Source organism: Solanum verrucosum, unplaced genomic scaffold (genome assembly GCF_900185275.1).
Source record: "Solanum verrucosum unplaced genomic scaffold, falcon-dt-bn FXZP01000281.1, whole genome shotgun sequence".
NCBI lineage: Eukaryota > Viridiplantae > Streptophyta > Magnoliopsida > Solanales > Solanaceae > Solanum > Solanum verrucosum.
Window position 1 is genome coordinate 1,638,875 of NW_026020554.1, and position 21,482 is coordinate 1,660,356.

The 21,482-nt window shown below is 32.2% G+C and overlaps 1 protein-coding gene and 1 pseudogene across 2 annotated transcripts in view; one reads left to right on the forward strand and one right to left on the reverse strand.

Moving 5' to 3' along the window:
- The window catches only part of LOC125810154 (uncharacterized), a 316,103-nt gene that overhangs the window by 183,544 nt on the left and 111,077 nt on the right, over positions 1-21,482 (reverse strand). The window lies entirely within an intron of this gene.
- On the forward strand, positions 9,776-10,844 carry LOC125810170 (F-box protein At3g08750-like; annotated as a pseudogene).

A 21,482-nucleotide genomic window follows, 5' to 3' on the forward strand; every position in this document is an offset into this window, starting at 1 on the left:
ATTAAAGGATTAAATTAGTAAAAAAATGATCCTGATTCCTTAAATGGCTGGTAAAGGGAAAAGTAGTCAAAGTAATATGAGAAGGAGGGAGTAATATTTAGATTTGCATGACTAATAACAGAATAAAATTTAATATGAGAAATGCTGTCAAAGTATTTAGATTTGCAAGACTAAATGTTGAATATAATTTAATATAAGAAATGTAGTCAAAGTATTTTGATTTGCATGACTAAATTTAGAATAAAATTAATTAATATAAGAGATGAAGTCAAAGTATTTAGATTTGCATAACTAAATGTAGACTAAAATTTAATATAAGAAAATAGTCAAAGTATTTTGGATTTGCATGACTCAATGCAGAATAAAATTTAGTGTTTGTAAAATGAATTATAGTAACGAAAAATGAAGGATAAGAATGAGGAAATTTCCTCGTCTATTTAAAGAAGTAGGAAATTGCTTCTGTGGAAAAACCTAGATTAAAATGGATGATTGTGTGGCTAATTTCCCTAAAGATCTAGTGAAGGAGATTCTGTTGAGTTGTCCTGTCAAGTCGTTGTTGCGATTCAAATGTGCTAGCAAGAACTGGTACGCTCTTATAAATGAGATGATCGAGAGTTGGACCATTAATCGCCGTTGAGCTTATAAGCATGTTCAATCAATTTCATAGTTCTAATCTATGCATTCAGTGTTTGTAATTGAGCTTATAAGTATGTAAAGTTGTTTGAAGATTTGAGTAAAGAATTCCACTGCTTGTTAATTTTTTTTCATGTACATATTTAGTCAAAAAAGTGCAACTCCTAATAGATCAACAACAGAGCATGTACAAGAATGTTGGTATTTGGATCCTGTCCAGTATTATTTTTTCACATTACTAAAAATTATTCATCCCAAATTAGTTAGCAATTTACAAAATTAAGATAAATTTTTTTTTTTTTCTATTTAGCCCTTAAATTAATTCTTTTTGAGGGTGTAAACCGTATTGATTATAAAGTTTCATAAGAATTCCTCCATTGTTAATTTTTTTTTCATGTATACATTTAGTCAAAAGAGTATATGGATAAAATTAATTAAAACGTTAATTCTTATTTATGTAGTCAAGTATATAGATTTCCATGCCTAAATGTAAAAAATATTGATCACATACATAAATATTTTAAAGGTTTCAAAATAATTTCTCCATTGTTATTTTTTTTTATACAGTTAGTCAAAAGAGTATATGGATAAAATTAGTAAAGTTGTTAATTCTTATTTATGTAGTCAAAGTATATATTTTTAAATGTGTACTGATTTCTCCCTTTATTCCAATTTATAATACATACTCAAGTTTTACTCTTGCAGACAAAAGTTACGCGCACTTGTTTTAGCAATATGCATTTTAACATTAAAAATAATAATATTCATTTGCATTTGTATTGATTGTATATATATTCATGATACAAAAATATAGCAATATAAATTATATTCGATAGATACAAGCTAATATATAAAGGGTGATACAAAACTGTATGTTGATACAGTCATTAGAGTGGTACAATTGTATTCATTAATCTATCAGGTTGTTTACTTGCTTGTAACAAAGTTAAAAGTTGTCGGTGTCTTGTCTCTTCAGTGTATTTATAAAAGTCCTACAGAAATCAGCTTGCTGATTCTTTGGCGAAATGAAGTTCCATAATATTTCCGGTGACCCGCTTGATCCTAAGAAAGAAGATGACGATCAGAAAAGAGAAAGAAGAAAGACAATTGATATGGTATTTATTGCTTAATGAACTATTTTATTTGGGCCTTTAGGAGTCTTGCCCATTGTATGAAAGCAATCTCATTTATCCAACATTTCACTCTGATGTATAGATACATATACATGTATAAATACTAGCATACATAGTCTAGAATAGATGCCTCCAGAAAATAGTACAAGTGGTATCTTTTGCTGTCACACAGCTGTAGTTTGTTACAAGCTTTATTTTCTTACATTTCAGACCCTTTCTTACGTGTATATAATACTAAGTAGCTTTGTAATAGAGGAGCAGGAAGAAATACAAACTCAAAAAATTCCCCAAACGATCTTATCTAGTACATTTTTCTTTACTTCTCTTCATGGTATCAGAGCAAAACTAGAAGAATTCATCACCATTCTTCTTCTTTCCAGTTTTTTTTTTCTGATTCTCTTCATACGTTTCTTCTTCTTATTTGATATTCAAAATGGGAGATGCAACTGACGTTCTTCCTGTTTCTGAATCTAGCACTGCCAACAAAGATACAGTGGATTCAAATCACCCTTACTATCTTACACCATCAGATTCACCTGGGATGAACCTTATCAACGTGATTTTTGATGGCACCAGTTATGGAAACTAGAAAGAGGAGTGTTAATATCACTTTCAGCTAAGAACAAGTTAGATTTCATAAATAGAAACATTGAAATTCCAACTCGCCTATGTTTAGAAAGTGGAAAAAATGCAATGACATGTTCATTGCTTCTCGATAGTGGTATTCGTGGTTGTCTTCAGCTTTAACTACAAGGGGTTACTCGCATTCCATGAATGATTATTCTTTGTTCTCTAAATCTTCTGATGCATTGATTACTATTATTGCGGTGTACGTTGATGATATTCTGATGACAGGTAATGACGTTGAGGAAATTAGAGAGTTGAAGCTTTTCTTAGATAAAGAATTCAAAATCAATGATTTGGTTAGGGCAAGTTATATTTTGAGTATGGAAATTTTACCTGAGTCAGATGGACTTGTAATCACACCAAGAAAATTTACTCTTGAGTTGTTATCTGAGTATCCTAACGTTGGTACTCTCACTGCTTCCACTTCGTTAGATCCATAGGTAAAACTAAACTCCGATTCTGGTACTCTTCTTCAAGATCCAACCTTTTATCGACGTTTATTGGGGCAACTAAATTTTTTGACCCATACACGTTCGGATTTATCATATGGTGTTCAAACTTTGAATCAATTTTTGTAGTTCCCTTGATCTGGTCATCTACATGCTGCTTTTCACACCTTGAGATATCTGAAAAAAGATCCAAATCTTGGGCTTTTTATTAATTGTGATCCTTCTTTTCAGATCCTTGCTTTGTGTGATGCAGATTGGGCTACGTGTTTCAATACACGGCTTAGTAGATTTTATATCAGTCTCGGTGGTTCTCCCATTTCTTGGAAATCTAAGAAGCAAAATGTGGTATCCCTCTCTTCAGCTGAAGCGGAATATCGATCCATGCGACGATTAGTTGCAGAGGTTTCATGGCTTGTCCGGTCTCTTTCTGATCTCTCTCTTTCTCTTCCACTACCTATCAACCTTCATTGTGACAATCAGGCTGCCATACATATTACTCGCAATCCTATATTTCTGGATTGTCACTTAGCTGTGAAAAGCTTCTTAATGGACTGATTTCATTGTCTTTTGTTCCATCTTCTTCTCAATTGGTAGACCTCTTCACCAAGGTTTTGGAAGGACCACTACACCGACACTTCATTGGAAAGTTGGGAATCCGATCTCCGGTCTCCCACTTGAGGGGGAATGTTTTTGGTGACCCGCTTGATCCTAAGAAAGAAGATGATGATCAGAAAAGAGAAAGAAGAAAGGCAACTGATATGACCTCTATTGCTTAATGGACTATTTTATTTGGGACTTTAGGAGTCTTGCCCATTGTATGAAAGCAAGCTCACTTATCCTGCATTTCACTCTGATGTATAGATACATATGCATGTATAGATACCATCATACATAGTCTAGAATAGATGTCTCCAGAAAATAGTACAGGTGGTATCTTGTGCTGTCACACAACTGTAGTTTGTTATAAACTTTATTTTCTTAAATTTCAGTCCCTTTCTTAGTTGTATACTTAGTAGCTTTGTAATAGAGGAGCAAAAAGAAATACAAACTCAGAAAATTCCCCAAACGATCCTATCCAGTTCATTTTTCTTTACTTCTCTTCAAATAATAAGGAGGAAGTCATTTTCCCTTGTCCTTCAATTTTTCGGGAGTATGCTAAAGGTTGGTTAAGGTGCTTACGAGTTTAGTTCTATATTAAACAAGTAAAAATGAAGGAATGAATATTGTTTATGTATTTCCATTTTCCTTTTAAGCTATAAAATATATTCTTTCTCATACTTCCTCCGTCCCATATTACTTTTTCACATTACTTAAAATATCCATTTCAAATTATTTGTCAATTTATAAACTCTAGATAGAATTAATTAATTTTTTTTAGAAAGATCCTTGAAATAATTATTTCAGTACGACATAAACAGAATATATTTAAAAGAATTAAATGATAAAATTAGTAAGAAAATTATTCTTATTCCTTAAATGGATGGTAAAAGAAAAAATAGTCAAAGTAATATGAGAAGGAGGGAGTAGTATTTAGATTGACATGATTAATTGCCGAATAAAATTTAATATGAGAAAGTGGTCAAAGTATTTTGAATTTACATGACTAAATGTAGAATAAAATTTAATGGTGGTGAAAAACGATGGAAAGGAAAATGACTGCAAAAGCGATGTTATTTGCGATGGTGCCCGTTATTATTATTTTTATTAAAAACGACAGATAGTGACTCTAAGTCCGTCAGTTATTTATTTTGGTAGATTTTGCACCAAATATATATATATATATATATATATATATATTACTTAATTATTTAATAGAGGTAGGGAGACCGCCCGTCACTTTTAATAAAAATATAAATATGTAAAAATTAATTAATTATGATACCGTGTGTCGTTTTTAACTAATTTTAATTTCTCAATTTTTTTTAATATAAGAGACAGACGACGCTGCTTTGTCCGTCGCAATTTTGATCAAAATGTTGGTCAAATATTTTAATAAAGCAACATACAACATCACTTAGTCTGTCATTTTTTTAAAACTAGTTCTTGAACACAGGCGTTTCACGTGTATTCTATGCCAATTCGTACAAATTTCTTAAAATAATAGAGAAGAAAATCAAGAGATTGAGTGAATGCCAGAATTTCAAAAAATGACTAAGAAAAATAAGCCATATAATATAAATCAAATTTTGAAGATTGAAAACGCAAGCAAAGAACAACAAAGAACAAACGAGAACAAAAAATTTTAAGAGCAAAACAAAGGTCTGAGAAATTAATATAAAAAAATATAGTTTTGCTGGAGAAAGTGCTAAGAATACATCAAATATTGAGTATTTTAAAAAAGAAAGCATACAATAATTTGATAATGACACAAAAGCTAAAACTATTGATTTTATAGAAGGTAAAAGAATATGAAAATTTCTTTTAACCGATGGAAGCTAAAAAGAAATAGAAAATAAGATTAATTTAAGATGATAATGAGTGAGTTAAAGGCACAAAATTAATGAATATTATTAGGATAAGTTATTAAAATGAAGAGGTGTAGTTATGAAGTTGATTTTAAATGAAAAAGAATTTAAAAAATAATAATTTTAAGAAAATAAATTAATTGGTATGGGGTATTTTCGTAATCCAACTTTTGACTTAGATTTTACCCCCTTTTAATAATATATATGATATGATAATATGATGTTTGATCAAAATAGCGACGAACTTCACGATGTTGACCGTTACTTTTATTAATATATCTGGAGAACCAGATCTGATTTTTTTTCATTTTCTCCCTTCCCTCTTTCTCTCTTCTCCTCTCTTCTTCTCTCTAAACTTCCACCAGACGCCGCTACCCTCCCCGCTGCTGCCGCCGCCCTCCCTGCTGTTGCAACTCTCGTAGGTCTTGGAGCTGCCGCTAACCTCCCTACTGTGCCATGACCCCACTGCCCCCTTCATCCTCTCTCTTCTCATTAAATTAAGCTTAGGGTTAGTATTTTTCAATTGAGTAATTTTTGATTTATTTGTTAGTTTATTCTATGTAGTTTGTTGAATCTTTTGAAGTTAAACTTAGAATTTTTTTTTGTTTGTATAAATCAGAACTAATTAATTAGAACTTAGAACTTCATATTTTCATGAATTTGAATTTTAGGATTTTGAACTTTTGTTATACTTGAAATTTGAAAATTTTGTACTCTAACTTAGAAAAATTCAACTTGAATGTCATGAACTTATAACTTAATTATAACTTGTAATTACAGCTTAGAACTTAATTATAACTTGAATTTAGAACTTGAACTTAGAACTTGAAATCTTGTTGAATTGTAGTCCTGATGAACTAATTACGCTAATTAGAGTTTAGAAATCTTGAATTGTATAGAATTTATTTGAAATTAAGTTGTGAACTTAATTTAGAAATTTCGAATTGTTCTTGAATTTATGAACTTAGGTTTGAACTTTAGAAATCCTGATGAATTGTAGTCTTTATGAAGTAATTAAGCTTAAACTTTAGAAATCTTAAATTAATGTAGAATTTATGAACTTAGGTGCTGAACGTTAGAAATTTTGATGAAATATAGTCTTTATGAACTAATTAAGTTTTAAACTTTAGAAATCTTGAATTATTGTAGGATTTATGAAATTTTAGGTTGTGAGCTTTAGAAATCTTGAATTGTAGAATTTATGAACTTAGGTTGTGAACTTTAGCAATCTTGATGAATTGTAGTCTTTATGATCAAATTAAGCTTAAACTTTAGAAATGTTGAATTATTAATTGTAGGATTTATATATGAACTTTAGGTTGTGAACTTTAGAAATATATATTGAATTGTAGAATTTATGAACTTAGGTTGTGAACGTTAGAAATTTTGATGAAATGTAGTCTTTATGAGCTAATTAAGTTTAAACTTTAGAAATCTTGAATTATTGTAAGATTTATGAACTTTATAAATTTTGAATTGTAGAATTTATGAACTTAGGTTGTGAACTTTAGTAATCTTGATGAATTCTAGTCTTTATGAACGAATTAAGCTTAATAACTATAGATATGTTGAATTATTAACTGTAGGATTTACATATGAACTTTAAGTTGTGAACTTTAGAAATATATATTGAATTGTAGAATTTATGAACTTAGTTGATAAACATTAGAAATCTTGATGAAATGTAGTGTTTATGAACTAATGAAGCTTGAATTTTGTTGATCTTGAAATGTTGTATTTACGAACTTAGGTATATAAATTAACTAAATATATATAAGTAATTACAAATATAATTATTAAGTAATAATAAATATATATTGACAATATAAATTAGTTTAATCTAGTTAAATTATTAATAAATTTAATTTATAATTGACAATATATATTTTTATCGATGGATCATCAGTTGTGGATGTATAACATGCATTATAAAACTGGTGCAGTGGTTTAAAACTTGAGTTTATTGACGGTGTAAGAAGTTTTATTGATCATGCACTAACACTTGATATTTTAAAGAATAATGGATTGATTAGATGCCCTTATAGTGCATGTCGGTGCTTGAAATTTTTTAATTCAGATACACTTATGGTTCATTTGTATCATAATAGATTTACGCCTAGATATTTTGTATGGGTTGATCATGAAGAAATAGATGGATTGAATGACATGTTTTACAATTTGCTGCCCATGGATGAATATAGTATTCTTGCACCACATGGCCAAATTAGGGTTGAACATGATAGGGTTCCACTTGATAGGGTTCAACATGATGCATTTCAACATGATAGAGTTCATGAAATGGTCAATGATGCTTTTGGGATTCAAGGAGGGGTGAAACCCGAACAATATTTTGATGAAGCTCATAATGAAGAAGCAAGATGTTTCTATGAACAATTAGAAGAGACTAGTTGTCCACTATGTGAAGGGAGTCCGCATTCTGCCTTGTTAGTTGCAGTTAAATTAATGAATATTAAATTAGATTGGAGCGTTCCTCATGTGACTATGAACTCAATTGTTGATTTTTTGAGTGAACTAGTTAATTCAGAGTTTAACTTGCCTAAGAATTTCTATCAGACAAAGAGATTGATTTTCAAGTTAGGATTATCATATGATAAAATTCATTGCCATGTTAATAGTTGCATGATGCTCTATAAGATTGATAGTGAATTAAAAATTAATTTTTTTTAAGCTCGAATCTTAAATGTTGGTCTTTCAATTTTTTTTTTTTAAAAGAACGTTGGTCTTTCTTCAACCAGGTTTTAACCCCAATGGGCAAGGTCTTCCTTTTCTTAAGAATAAAATAGTTAAAATGGGTTTGACATTGACCACTGCCTTATTTTATTAGAAATAATTACAATAGGGGGGGTGGGGGGGGGACATAGAACAAAAAACCTCCCTAAGTAACACCAAAAATCTAGAAGAGATTACATATATAAAACTAGAGTAAATTTGCAAATGATAAGGTTAAGAAGGTTAACAGGTGATCTTTCAAATAAAAAAAAATATTTTTTATAAATATTTTTATAAGGATGTTCGCAGGGGCGGATCCACGTGGTATCCAGGGGGTTCACCCGAACCCCCTCGGCAAAAAATTACACGGTATACATAAGGTAAATTTTATGTATTTCTGTAGATATATAAATTTTGAACCCCCTGAATAACAAAGAGAAATTGATGGCGCAGTGACAAGTACCCCTGAAATTAAGCTATATGTCATTGGTTTGAATCCCAGTGAAAGCATTTAATTTTTTTCTTATTCAGTTTTAGTGTTTTTAGTTTTTTTTTTTTTAATTTTCAGTTCTGTTTTTCAAGTTTTTTTTTTAGTTTTTTTTTCACTTTAAAAATGTGCTAGAAGTTTGGTTTTAAACCCAAAAGAATTCAAGGTTTCCATTTCTAAAAGCTTATTTACACGTTTATACTTTTATTTTTCGAACCCTCCGAACGAAAATCCTGGGTCCACCACTGACTGTTTGTCATAAGTTAATTTGGACTACATATCAATAAAAAATTTTGATTGGCTAAATTGAGCGAATTGTGTTTTCATGGACTACTTTTTGTATCCATATTTTGTCCTACACAATATCTATGAATAGTTCCTTAGGAAAGAAACATATTGTTCTTGAGGAGCTTGACCTTCCCAGGGAAAAAATCATGGTGGATTGAAGCGACATCCTGCTTTTAATCTTCTCAACAATCTTTTTGAGTTTCCGATGAGGTTTTTGTTATGATCGAAATAACAAATGTCAGGCGAAAACTAGCAAAGCAAATCTTTTCCTATAAGAGAAAGAACTAGTCAAATATGAAAAAATTGTGTTAGGAAAATTAGCTTGTAGATTCATTGGCTAAATGAAGTTCAATAATAATCAGGAAGTCACTTTTTCTTCTCCCTTCAGTTTTGGGGTAGTCTACTAAAAGTTGCTTAAGGTGCTTGCGGGTTTATTTGTATACTGAACAATTAAAAATATATAGAATGAGTACTGTATTTCTTTTTTCCTTTTAAAGTACAAAATATATTCTTTTTCATACTCCCTTCGTCCCATATTATTATTTTACATTACTTAAAGCATTTGTCCTAAATTATCTGTCAATTTATAAAATCAAGATATAATTATTTAAAATATTCCTTTGCCCTTAAAATTAAGTATTGTTTGAATAAGACATAAATAGAATAATGTAAAAGAATTAAAGGATAAAGTTAGTAAATAATTTATTCTAAATCCTTAAATGGCTGGTAAAGGGAAAATTATTCAAAGTAAATGAGAAGGAGGAAGTAGTATTTAGATTTGCATGACTAATTGTAGAATAAAATTTAATGTGAGAAATGTAGTCAAAGTATTTTAATTTGCATGACTAAAAGTAGAATAAAATTTAATGATAGTTAAATGAGGAATTTTTTGCTTGTCTATTTAAGGAAGCAAATTGCTGGTTGAATCCCTCCTCATTTCTTTTCATGATCAGCCCTACTACTATGGATGGTTGTCTGGCTAATTCCCCTGAAGATATAGTGAAGGAGATTTTGGTGAGGTGTCCTGTGAAGTCGTTGTTGAGATTCAAATGCGTCTGTAAGAATTGGTGCACTCTTATCAAAACCCCTGAATTTGTTCAACAACACTTGAAAAATTATAGCCCCCCACAACTCTTGATTTATGATATTGGTGACATTGATGATGATGATGACGACCTTTCCATAACCTTGATTTCCGAAGAACATCCGCGAAGGTTCATAGGTATGAAACAACTCTTCGGTTCTGTGGATGGCTTGTTTTTTTATGGTTGGAGAAATTGATCGTGAGGTTTCATGTGCATTATGGAATCCTGGGACTAGGGAGGTGAAACCCCTCCATCTCCCTATCCCAGTAGCCACAATCCATGATTCCCCGGTGTTCGGGTTTGGATTGGACCCGTTGACTTATGACTATAAAGTGGTTTACTTTCACATGAATAATTTGTGTGAACATTATGCATCGGTCTACTCGTATTCTAGGGACTTGTGGAGAATTTTCAAACCTAAAATCCCCTACTTTACAGACGTGAAACACACATTTGGTACTGCTTAATTGAATGAAACTTATTACTGGCTGCTGACTGGGGGCCGCCATAGTAATTACACCATTCTTTTGTTCGACTTTGGGAGTGAAATGTTTAAAGAGATTGAAGGGCCAGGTCATCAATCTGTTGATACTAACATGTTGGGTTTGATGTCGGTTGATAGTTCCATTGCCATCTTGAACTTGAACCCGCGTACTGTGTTTGCTTATGATATACGGGTAATGATCCAACCAGGTGTATGGAACAAACTTGTTACCTTTCAATGCTTCTTTAGGATTAAGTCTTGTTATGATAACTCTCTCATTTTGGCAACTAAAGATTCTCAACTGGTCTCCTATGATGTTTGGACTAACAAGACGAGGCATCTTGGATTTCAACATCCGGGCTTGAGAAAAGATGCAGAGTATGATGGCGGTTGTGGAGTTTTTTATTAAAAGGAGAGCTTAGTGAAAATTAAACGACGAGAGGATGAAGATCTGGACCATTAATCGATCTATACTTCTTAATTTTGATACCATGCATGTTATTGTTACAAATTTATAATAGGTACTTTTATCGTTTCATTAATAATTTTGGATCAACATTTTCTTGCATTCCTTTTATGAAGTACTGGGGTTGAACCCGTCAAAAACTATATATGCAACTTTCTTTCCTTCAATTTGAGTATTTAAATTCTCATTAATTAATAACTCCTTTAATTTTAGGTATATTTCTTCTAAACCTATAATTAAGAGAACCATTACTTGGCTAAAGCACAATTGTCATTTGATTTTACACAGCCGGGAAAAACAACAAGATTTTAACTAATATTCTTCAGTCTTGCGGCATTTTATTAATAATAAAATGAAATTCTCAACGTGGATAAGTACAAGCAAGGGGGGCTATAGGTCTTACCTTACCAATCCTAATGAGGTAACAAACCTCTACTAATTAACAAGCATGGAGAAAATAAGAACTAGAGAAAACTAAGTATTCTATGATCATCACAGAGTTTAATTTACACTCTATGATGATATGACAAATGAGGATACTTAAATAATGCAAAAATTCAAACGTCAAGAAGAAGGTTGAGTTATCAGCCTTAAACTTCCTTTATATATGTATGAACTAAAAAAGATAGTGTGCCCATCTAGAGTAACCTAAAGCGAGCTCTCTTCTAATATCGTATACTTTAAATTTTTTTCTTATCAAAAATATAGAGATGGAGAAGTTATGTGGTTATTCTATGATTGTTGATTTTTAAGAGTAAGAAATTAAAAATAAGGCATAATTACATAAATTAAATCCTTAACTTGACTTCAAATTATAACTCTGACATTTAACTTCGTCAGTGCACAACTAGGCACTTTAACTATTCAAAACTTAAACAAAAAAAAAACACTTGAACCCTACCAGGCAAAGTGCATGAAATACACCCAAGTTATGCGCGTCAAATGTAAATTTCAAGGCCTAGCAGTTCAACAATTTTTCCTTTTTTTGCATTATTTGCTGCTCATTGCTAAATGCAAGTGGAATTTAATTTAATTTTATTTTTATTGTGAAAAAAACTATTATGAAGTAGTTCTTTTTTTGCCTATATCTATTGTAAGCAATGTGGGATGAGTATAGGGATGGCAATGGGGTGGGGCGGATGCAAGGTGGGGTGGGTTTAAGGCTATGTGGGGCGGGGCGGGGTGGGTTTAAGGTTGTGTGGGGAGGGTCAGATGCAGGGCGGGTTAAAGTGAGTTTTTTTAAAATAATGTGGGGCGGGGCGGGTTGCGGGTATATGTGATTTTATGTGGGTTCAAACTTAATTTTAACTTTTTACATGTTATAAGAGTGATAGAGCATTATTTATTTAGATAATTTCATTAAAGCTACTAAAATATTCAAGATAATAAATGAAAAAGGTTCAATAAAAAATAATACAACTTCTTACATGTTTCTCAATTGACCTCTAAAAAATAAAATTTTAAGTACTATCCTATTAAATTAATACAACTTAATGAAAAAATGAATTTATTTTTATGAATTTTATTTTTAGTATCAAACATAACTAGAAAAATAAAATATTAAAAAAATTATGCAGGGCAGATTAAAAATTTTGCGGGTTAAGCTCAACCCGCACCGCCCCTGCCCTACACCGCCCCATTGTCATCCCTAGGTGAGTATACACTTACAAAAAACAAATGTGATTTAAGTCCGAAGACTCTCAATCAACGACTCCTATCCACACTTAGGGGACTTTGTACATTTTCCCTTAGGTATTGGATTGCTACTGTAACATCTTGCAACTAGAAAGAAGTTTAAAATCAGGAAATAGTCATTTTTGGAAAGTGTAAGGTAATCTGGAAAATTCTAAGTTAAAGTGAGTTCTTGGTCAACTTCAAACGACCATAACTCCTAATTCAGGATGAGTTAGGTGTAGTTCTAGATATGGTTGGAAAGCTCTTGGAATGATCTTTCCAACGCCGCTGAGTTTTCACGATTTCGATATCGTATGAGTACGTTTTGCATTTTGGAAGTTGGGCTGTTGGATTAGGAAATGTCCAATCCGGATTTTTGAAGGGTAGTTTGGTTTTTCCTTACCCGATTTAATTAAATCCGTTTTCGTAAATTAAGTGGGGTCAAAACTGAGTTAGTTCAGTTTACGCTTTTGAGAAATAGGGTTAGGGCTTTTGGAGAAAGAACGCAAGAGAAAGGAGAAGAGGAAAAGCAAGATTCACCAAGAACGATCGATTTTGGTTGTGGATTCACCAAGGAATTTATCCTACCAGGTATGTGAGTTTCTCATAGCGTTGGGCTCATTCACCCACACGCCAAGCATGCTTAATTCAGTAAATTCATCCTAGAAGAGTTGGAAAATTGATGTTAACAAATATTCTTGAATTTGAATGTTGTTAGCGAATTAGGACGAATTGAGAAGTTTATGAGATCCTTACATTGAGTTTAGGGTTGCTTTGAGTTAGTTTCTTGAGTATACATGCTGGGCATCGGGATCTAAATCGAATTTAGGTGTATTGAGGCTGAAAAACGAAGAAGGAAAAAGTCGAGTAAGGTTCATGAAACAAGTCCGCTACGTTCCCACAGTGAACAAAAATCTTCTCCGCGTCGTGGAGAGGATGCGGACTCCACTGTCTCAAATTTTAATTTTGCGAATAATTATTTAGGAACATCTCCGCGTCGCGGACTTGTTCCAAGACGGTGATTTCATAACTTTTCTCAAGTTTAGCTATTCCAAATCATTCCTAAAAATCAAGAGACCTTTCCTATCACAAATCATAATCCTTGAATCCATAATTCAAATTCAAGGAAAGTAAAGAGTAAATTCAAGTAAAGTTAAGAGTCAAATCAAGAGCAGTTAAGATCAAAATCAAGAGAAGTCAAGAGTCCGTAAGAGAAGTTCATTGCAATTTTTCACAAGTCTTTTACAAACATTTTAACTTTGTTTTAAGACTTAAGTTTTGAAGTTGAGTAAAGAGTAAGAGCAAAGTTCATTTCTTTAAAATGATATATGGAAACTAAGTATTTCCAAGAGTAAATGTCTTCACATTTGAGATGAGAGGAAACTGAGATTTCCAAAAGAGTTTTGAATAGCAAAAGGGAACATTGATTCCAAGAGAGCTTTTTAAGCTAAGTTTGAGCAATTATCTCAAACCAGAGAAGAAGTTGTTTTAAAAACATATGAGCTAAGTATATTTTGGGAGTAGTATTGAGCACCGATATGGGGACGTGAGTTCATATTAACTCAAGCCCCCATAAACCATGTAGCCATCATGGGTAGAAAAAGGATCATACTTTTTAGATGATTCCTTAGTGCTTTTTAGCATAGACTAGTGGATCCACTTATTAGTTCAGGTTCTATATCGATGGCAAGGTATAGGATGGTCCTTGACAACGTGAGGTAAAATGTTGTACCATCACTTAGGCTCATAGTGATGGTTGTCGGTTAGAGAATCTCCCACAGAAGTTATATTACTTTCTAAATGAGTAAAGTTAAGTTTGTTATGGTTTTATCTTTAACGAACTAAGATTGTTTTCAGTTGTTTTATAAGCTTTATATATATATATATATATATATATATATATATATATATATATATATCGCATGTGTTCTATTGCTTTATATTGAGTTTAGTATTCATGAGTTGAGAAGAGCCAGGTAAGTGTTTCTTTCAGAACCTCTATCAAGCCTATGTTTGTTAGCATTCCAACTCGCATACTCATACATTCAATGTACTGATGCCAGTTGGCCTGCATCGTCTTATGATGCAAACGGAGGTAACCAGGATCAGCATCCAACGCCTTGTTGATCCAGCTTGAGCATTCATAGTCTATTGGTGAGCCTCTTTTCATTCCAGAGGACTTTTTTTCATTGCTTTCAGTTTTAGTATTAGTTCATTAGGATGTCGTGGGCCTGTCCCGACATCCATCTCAGTTGTTTAGAGACTACATAGACAGACAGACAGACAGTCAGTTAGTTATTTCAGTTGTCTTTACTTTTCATTTCATATGTTAAAGACTTGAGTTTGCCATAAAGGTCAGTTGAATGTTCCCTTATAACATTTTAGTTACTTCATAAGTATGTATGTGATGAGTTAAGTCTACCGCTGAGTTACTAAGCCAGGCCAAGGGTTCGCTTGAGGCCAGCAATGGTCTTCGAGCGCTAGTCCCACCCAGGGTGTAGGCTCGGGGCATGACAACTACTCAGACTTTGACAAATATCTCTCTGGAAATTTCATTTACAATTTATCAAATAGTGTAAGTGCACCATTTTATTTAGTAATTTTTAGCAATATATGTTTATTGTTTGGCCTCCAAAAATTCGTAATTGTAATTTCCTACTCACTATGACAATCACAATACACAAAACATCCTTTTTTTTTTCATTAAGTCTTTGACAACTTAAAGCACAAATACACTTCAAACTAAAGAAAACAAGGAAAAGTTCATTATGTCTTCCATATCTACAAGTTGTTTTGAAACAATTTTTCAACCAACGCATTAGTTTCCTCTAGTGATTCCCTTATTGGCTTGAGCATCTGACCAACAATACACATTTTTTTTGTATAGTGGTAACCATTCAAGTATATGAAATCTCAGCACATATTTTGTACAAGTTTTCCTTCGATTTGAAGACAAGGAGCATGAAATATAGAAACTTAGATTAGGGTTTTTTTTTCCAGAAGAAAGAGGAGAAGTGCTAGTGATTTTTTTTCCTAAAAATGAATTTGTTTTCACATTCACCTTATACTATATTATAATTTGTTTTTATTATTTTTAAAAATGTACGTGTATTTATTTTAGTCAATTGGCAGCAAATGAGTGGTTCACTTATCCATGTTGGAACATTTGTATATCATGCGTTTTGCATGAAATATTTGAGTGTTCTTTTGTTTATATTTTGGATAATTAAAGTGCATGTGCACTATCAAAGTTAAAGGTTAAAACTATAATTTTAAGCCAAGTTAAGGGTCATGTTTATTTATTATGCATAAAAATAACTATTCAGCCATAAAAAAATTATCACCAATATTTATTTTAAGGCCATAAAATTTCTTCCATCACACTTTCAAAATTAATCGTCGAAAGTTTTATGTGATCTCTACCGTTAGTAATTTGTACCGTCGTGGTACCCGAGTCAACCATATAGATATTTCATATCATGTGCGGTACCCAAGTCAATCGTCAGTATGTATCAGGTGTGGTACCCAAGCCAACCATGAGAATATCTAGTCATGCCATGCATGGTATCCGAGCTAACCAACAATAACACATCACAATCACAATTAACAGAAATCACACGTGTACACCCAAGTAAAAAGATTGATTATTACATACGATTGACAACAATTAACATTTCAATTCATACTCATTTCATTTTGTAACATCCCGCCTTAGAAAGAGCTAAATTTAGAAAGAACTAATTTGGAAAGAGCCAACTTTAGAATTTTGCAAGTTATGCTTAAGTTGTGAGTTTTGGGTCAACTTCAAACGAACTTTCAGTACATGATGAGTTAGGTGACCCATAAGATATCAAATGAAAGGTCTTTGAATCCTCTTTCCAACGCCACCGAGTTTGTTAAATTTTGAGTTCGAATGAGGGAAATATGCCCGTTTGAAGTCAACATGTCCGTCCAGTTAAGGAAATTTACCCGAATTAATGAGTGGTATTCTGGGGTTTTCTTACCCCATCAGTTTTAAACGTTTTTAGTAATATTTTAGGGGTCTAAACTGATTTGGTTCAGTTTTCACAATCCTAAAATACGCTTAGGGTTTTGAGAGGAGTTTAAGAAGAAGAAAATAGGAGAAAAAGAAGAACGATCAAGGTTCTTGCGAATCGAGGATTTGTTTCTCCAAATTAAGGTATATAAGCTCTCATAGTGTTGGGTTCTTTCACCCACACACCAATCATGTGATTTTAAATTCGTAATTTCATTTTTGAGGTTGAATGATTTGAGTTCTTGATGAGTTTCTTAAAGTTTCGTTCTTAAATCGTTAATGATGAGTTTGATGAGTTCTTGAGATGAATATTAGAAGTTTGAGAGTTGTTTTTAGTAGATTTTCGTGTACTTATGTTGGGTCGTCAAATATAAGTGAGTTGGAAAGAAACTATTTGGTTCTAGGCAAATTATGGCAAAAAATCGAAGAAGAAAATTCGTCGGAATGTTCTGGGGAGGAGCTAGGGCGGCGCACCCCAGATGCGCCAGGGGGACTGGGGAGGCGTGCCAGCAGTGCGCCAAGAATGAGTCTCTGAAGTTTAGGGGTTGGTGCCCCGCACCAGCAGTGTGCCAGGGTCTCCTTCCCCCACCTTTTTTTCCGTCGTTTGCTTCGCCTAAGTGCTTTTAAAGTGTACCTTTACTCCCTTCTTATTCTAACTACTCTAAAATACATCTAAACATCGAGAGATTCTTCATAACATGAATCATAACCCTTGAATTCATAATTCATAATGTTGACACCCAATTTTGACCCTCCATTCTTCTAATTTATTGTTTTCAAGCTTCTAATTTAATAAGTATAAAATAATCCTTTTTCACAGCTATTTTTACTACTACGACTATATATCGTCTAAAATTATTAGTTTTATTATCAAAATTAATTACTTTTACACCTTTTTCTTAAATAATCAATTTGTCGTCATCTTATTTCTAGTTTCCTATTTATTTAATTAATTATAAGTCAATATTTTATAAATATATTTTATATTAGTGATATTTTTATTATGTAAATTTTTAGTTGTTATCATATCATAATATATATTATATTAGATATTAAGTTAGAAGCCCAAAATAATTTAAAAGAAAAAGGCCTTTAAATTCAGCCCATAGACCCAACAATATCAGACCAAACTGGTCTGCCCACAAAATTAAATACATCTTAGCCCAAATTCGTCCCAATTTTCGGCCCAAAACTAATTCAAGCCCTAAGCCATACCTTTTTAACTAGCAGGAGCTGTTCCTTTGTCTTCTATCGATAGTTTCCTCTTTTAGTTAAACTCCAGTGATCTTCAAAATGGCAGATACCATCCACTCCAATTCTATGCAAGCCTAGACAACTCCACTTGCTCTCTCTCTTATTCTCATCTCTCTTCTTTAATTTGGTCAAAGGAAAATGCCAAAAACTTTTGCGATTTCTGATGGAGTAAGCTCAGGGATTTGAGTTTGAATTCAAACGGCTCCTTCACTCTTTTGAATCCCGCCAAAACGCTAAGCCAGAAAACCTAGTCTTTACCTATAAATACATCCTCACATCTTTAGCCAGGGGGAGAGATTTTCAGCCTCCATAGAAGCCTTGGCATTCATTTTTAAGAAGTTTTTCCATCGCACGATAGCCCCCTTAACCACTGTGTATTTTGCTCCAAAATATCATTTTGGTTCTATTTTTCTCGATTGAGAACTCTAGTTTCGAGCTGGTCGTTGTTCGAAGGTAGGCCTTAGACCAAAGCATCTCCGTTCACTGCCCGATAACAGGTAATACTCGCCCTTTTCTTTTCCTCTGTTTTTGTCTCTGTAATAAAATGTTGTGTGTGCTTTAATAAACTGATACATCGAGAGTGATTTGTTAGCTGTAATGAAGTGTAAAAAATGAGTCTGTGTCCTGTTTGAGATCTGTACAGAGCTGAGTTTGTATTGCCTTGAAGTTTCGAACGTCGAACTTAAAGAATTATCTTGTTTTACGACTAGACTAGATAACCGCATGAATCCGTTTTTGCTCCAAGTTGTCTTGCATTTGATAAGAAGTTTCTGCCCATGTATTATTAGGAAGAAAGCGATATAATTTTGTCTTGTTTGAGTGAGCTGTTAATCATGTATTTTCTTAACAAAATGCGAGTAAGTAGCTCGGCCATATATCCCACACCTAAAAACTATAAAATTTCAGATTCCTTTGGTATTCTGTCATATCCATATTGTATAGTGATGTTCGTTTGATTCTCTTTAATTTGCAACTTATACTCTTTTTTTTTGGTTTAACAGAAGCATGTGAGAACCAATTTTAATTTTTCTTAGTTAGGTAGTATTGTGTAGAATAACTATTTAAACCATTTGTATCTCTCTTTCACGTTCCCAATATATACATTTAGTTATCTTAAGTAGGTGTATAAGTTATCATTTTAAATAACATCATATAGTATATATTGTCAAGACTCGTACATTATATTTCGTTGTTCATAATAATTCATAGAAATGACACTTCTCTTATAGCTCAAATCTGATGTGTTTAAATTTAGCTTATACTCGAAAGAATACATTTGTTTTGATTTTGTCATTGTTAGTCGGTTTAAAGGTCGTTATTCAATAAATGAGTATTTTATTTGATGCTTGCATATCTTGTGTTTGTAATAATATATACATTGTATAATTTTGCTTAGCTCTATATTTGATTTTCACTATTATTTAAAGTTGAATCGTCTCACTAATCTCTTCTTTATTTTCTTTTTATTTACATGTACATTCGGGGGGTGCGTATGGAGTTGCAATATGACTCCACCTCTATCCAAATTAGAGAAGCAACCTACTTTGCATTTAGCTCGTGTCTAGAATGATTCACTCATTCCAAAAGAAAATCCCGCACTTCCTCCTTATCTCAAAGCTTTATATTTTTTATGCATACATATATGTTGTTATCTTTGACTAACATTTTATACTTTCTTTTGGTACCTATATTTATGTTTTGTTTCAATTTATATTTGAACTTATGCAAACTAATCAAATAAGAACTTAAGCAAACCTAATAGCTCACCTTCCCCTCCTCTAGATATTGGGTTTAATATATTAATTTGGCTTAGAACAATGACCTTTAATTTAGGTTCTTTTGTTGTTTAATTCGTTTGTTAGTTTGAGAAAATTTTGTTTTGCAAAGAAGTTAGACCCTTTTTTATAATGAATATGTATCAACTTTTAAGCTATACTTTTTGATAAACTAAGGTTTTAAATACAACTTTTCTAACACTTTCCACAAACCTTTGTTAAAATTAAGAACAAAAGTGTAAGTATTTGAACTCTAAAGTGATTTATTTTGAGAATTTAAAAAGGGCCGATTTGTATGTCTTTGTTTATATTTAAAAAATGTAAACTTTATAAAATGTCGATATGTCTAAAGCTTAAAACACAACTCTTTTTTTTGAATTTTGAGTAGGCGAATTTGAAGATAAAAAGGCTTTCAATTGAATAAAAACTCTTTTTTTTTATTTTATCAAGACAAAATATATTTTCATTATCTTTAGCTTTAAGATTTCCTTGTTAATTCAATTTCATAAAAAGATTTTCTTTTAAAACAAAAAGCATTTGACTTGGTTAGCTATTTTGAAGAAAACAAATTATGCATATTTCATTCAAACTCCTTTTTTCTCGCTAAAAAATTAAGTTTAAACTAATGGTTGTTTCATTTCATTTTTAGATCTTTCTATATGAAGTTAGTATATTTTAAGGTTTTTATACTTTAACTTTTTTTAGGTTACTTTGCCATGATTTAATTAATACTAGTTTTTTTCTTAGCTTTTAATGGTTATTTTATTTTCTCTCTAATTAACCTAAGTTTTGCCGGTAACCGTCTTTAACGGATCTTAAAGGATGCCTTACCTCTTCTCTTTAGGATAATTAGAACCCTTACCCAGAATCTTAAGTTAGTAGACCTTTTAATTGAAGTCATTTTAGTATTACTTAGTTAATAATTTAGGTATCCTAATTTACCTTAAAAATAATTAGGTGGCGACTTCTTAAGTTAATTAATTTGGAAATCACCAATATGTTGTACACGTTTTGACCTCGAGTTAAAATAGGGTATAACAGCTTGGCGACTTCACTGGGGAATTTAGGTTCTAAACCATAACAAACTTAGGTTAATAATTAAGTTTTTAACACCTGCTTGTTTCATTTTTGTCGTTTGTTTTATTTTAAATGCCTAAGTGCTTTACTTATCATGCTTATATGATATAAACTGCTTATTTGTTAATATTATATATTAATTGTTTATTTGCTACTCTTCATATAAACTGTCATTCCGATCATAGTTCCTCCAATTCTGGAAAACTCACACTATCACACGTACACGCGAGGTGTGTTTTGCGCACCCGCAAATTTCTTTCAAAATCCCAAATTTAGGAGAGTTGGCATATGCGCGGGGTGTCCGGATCTTTTTCCGTGTGACCGCGTAGCCTTCTCACTCGAGTTGTCCACTCGGGAACCTTGTGTCTAGTAAGCCAAATCTTAGAAAACATAAGATAGAGCTAAACCACCCCTTAATTTAAGTCATGCATGCATTCACCTTAGGTGGATCGATCCCGGGTATCGAATCCACATTTAAGAAATCTACCCTTTTGTCGACGGGTTTCATGACCCAACGACCAACAAGCATGTTTTGTGCAACGTGATGATGATAGACAGATCCAAGCCTAATTTTGACATAGCGAGTTTGGAATTTATGTGTTCATTTCATTTCAATTTGTAATGTAGGATGAGTTCAATTCCCCAAGTGCCCAAAGTTAGGATGGTCGAGGGTTTCCCGCACAAATTGAGGACATGGTGGGAAAATTTCACTCCAAATGAGAAATTAGCGATTACAAGAAGGTTGGGGTGCCTCCCTCTGCTATTCAAAATCACCCCCGACAAACACGTGATTAGAGCACTAATTCAGTTTTGGGATCC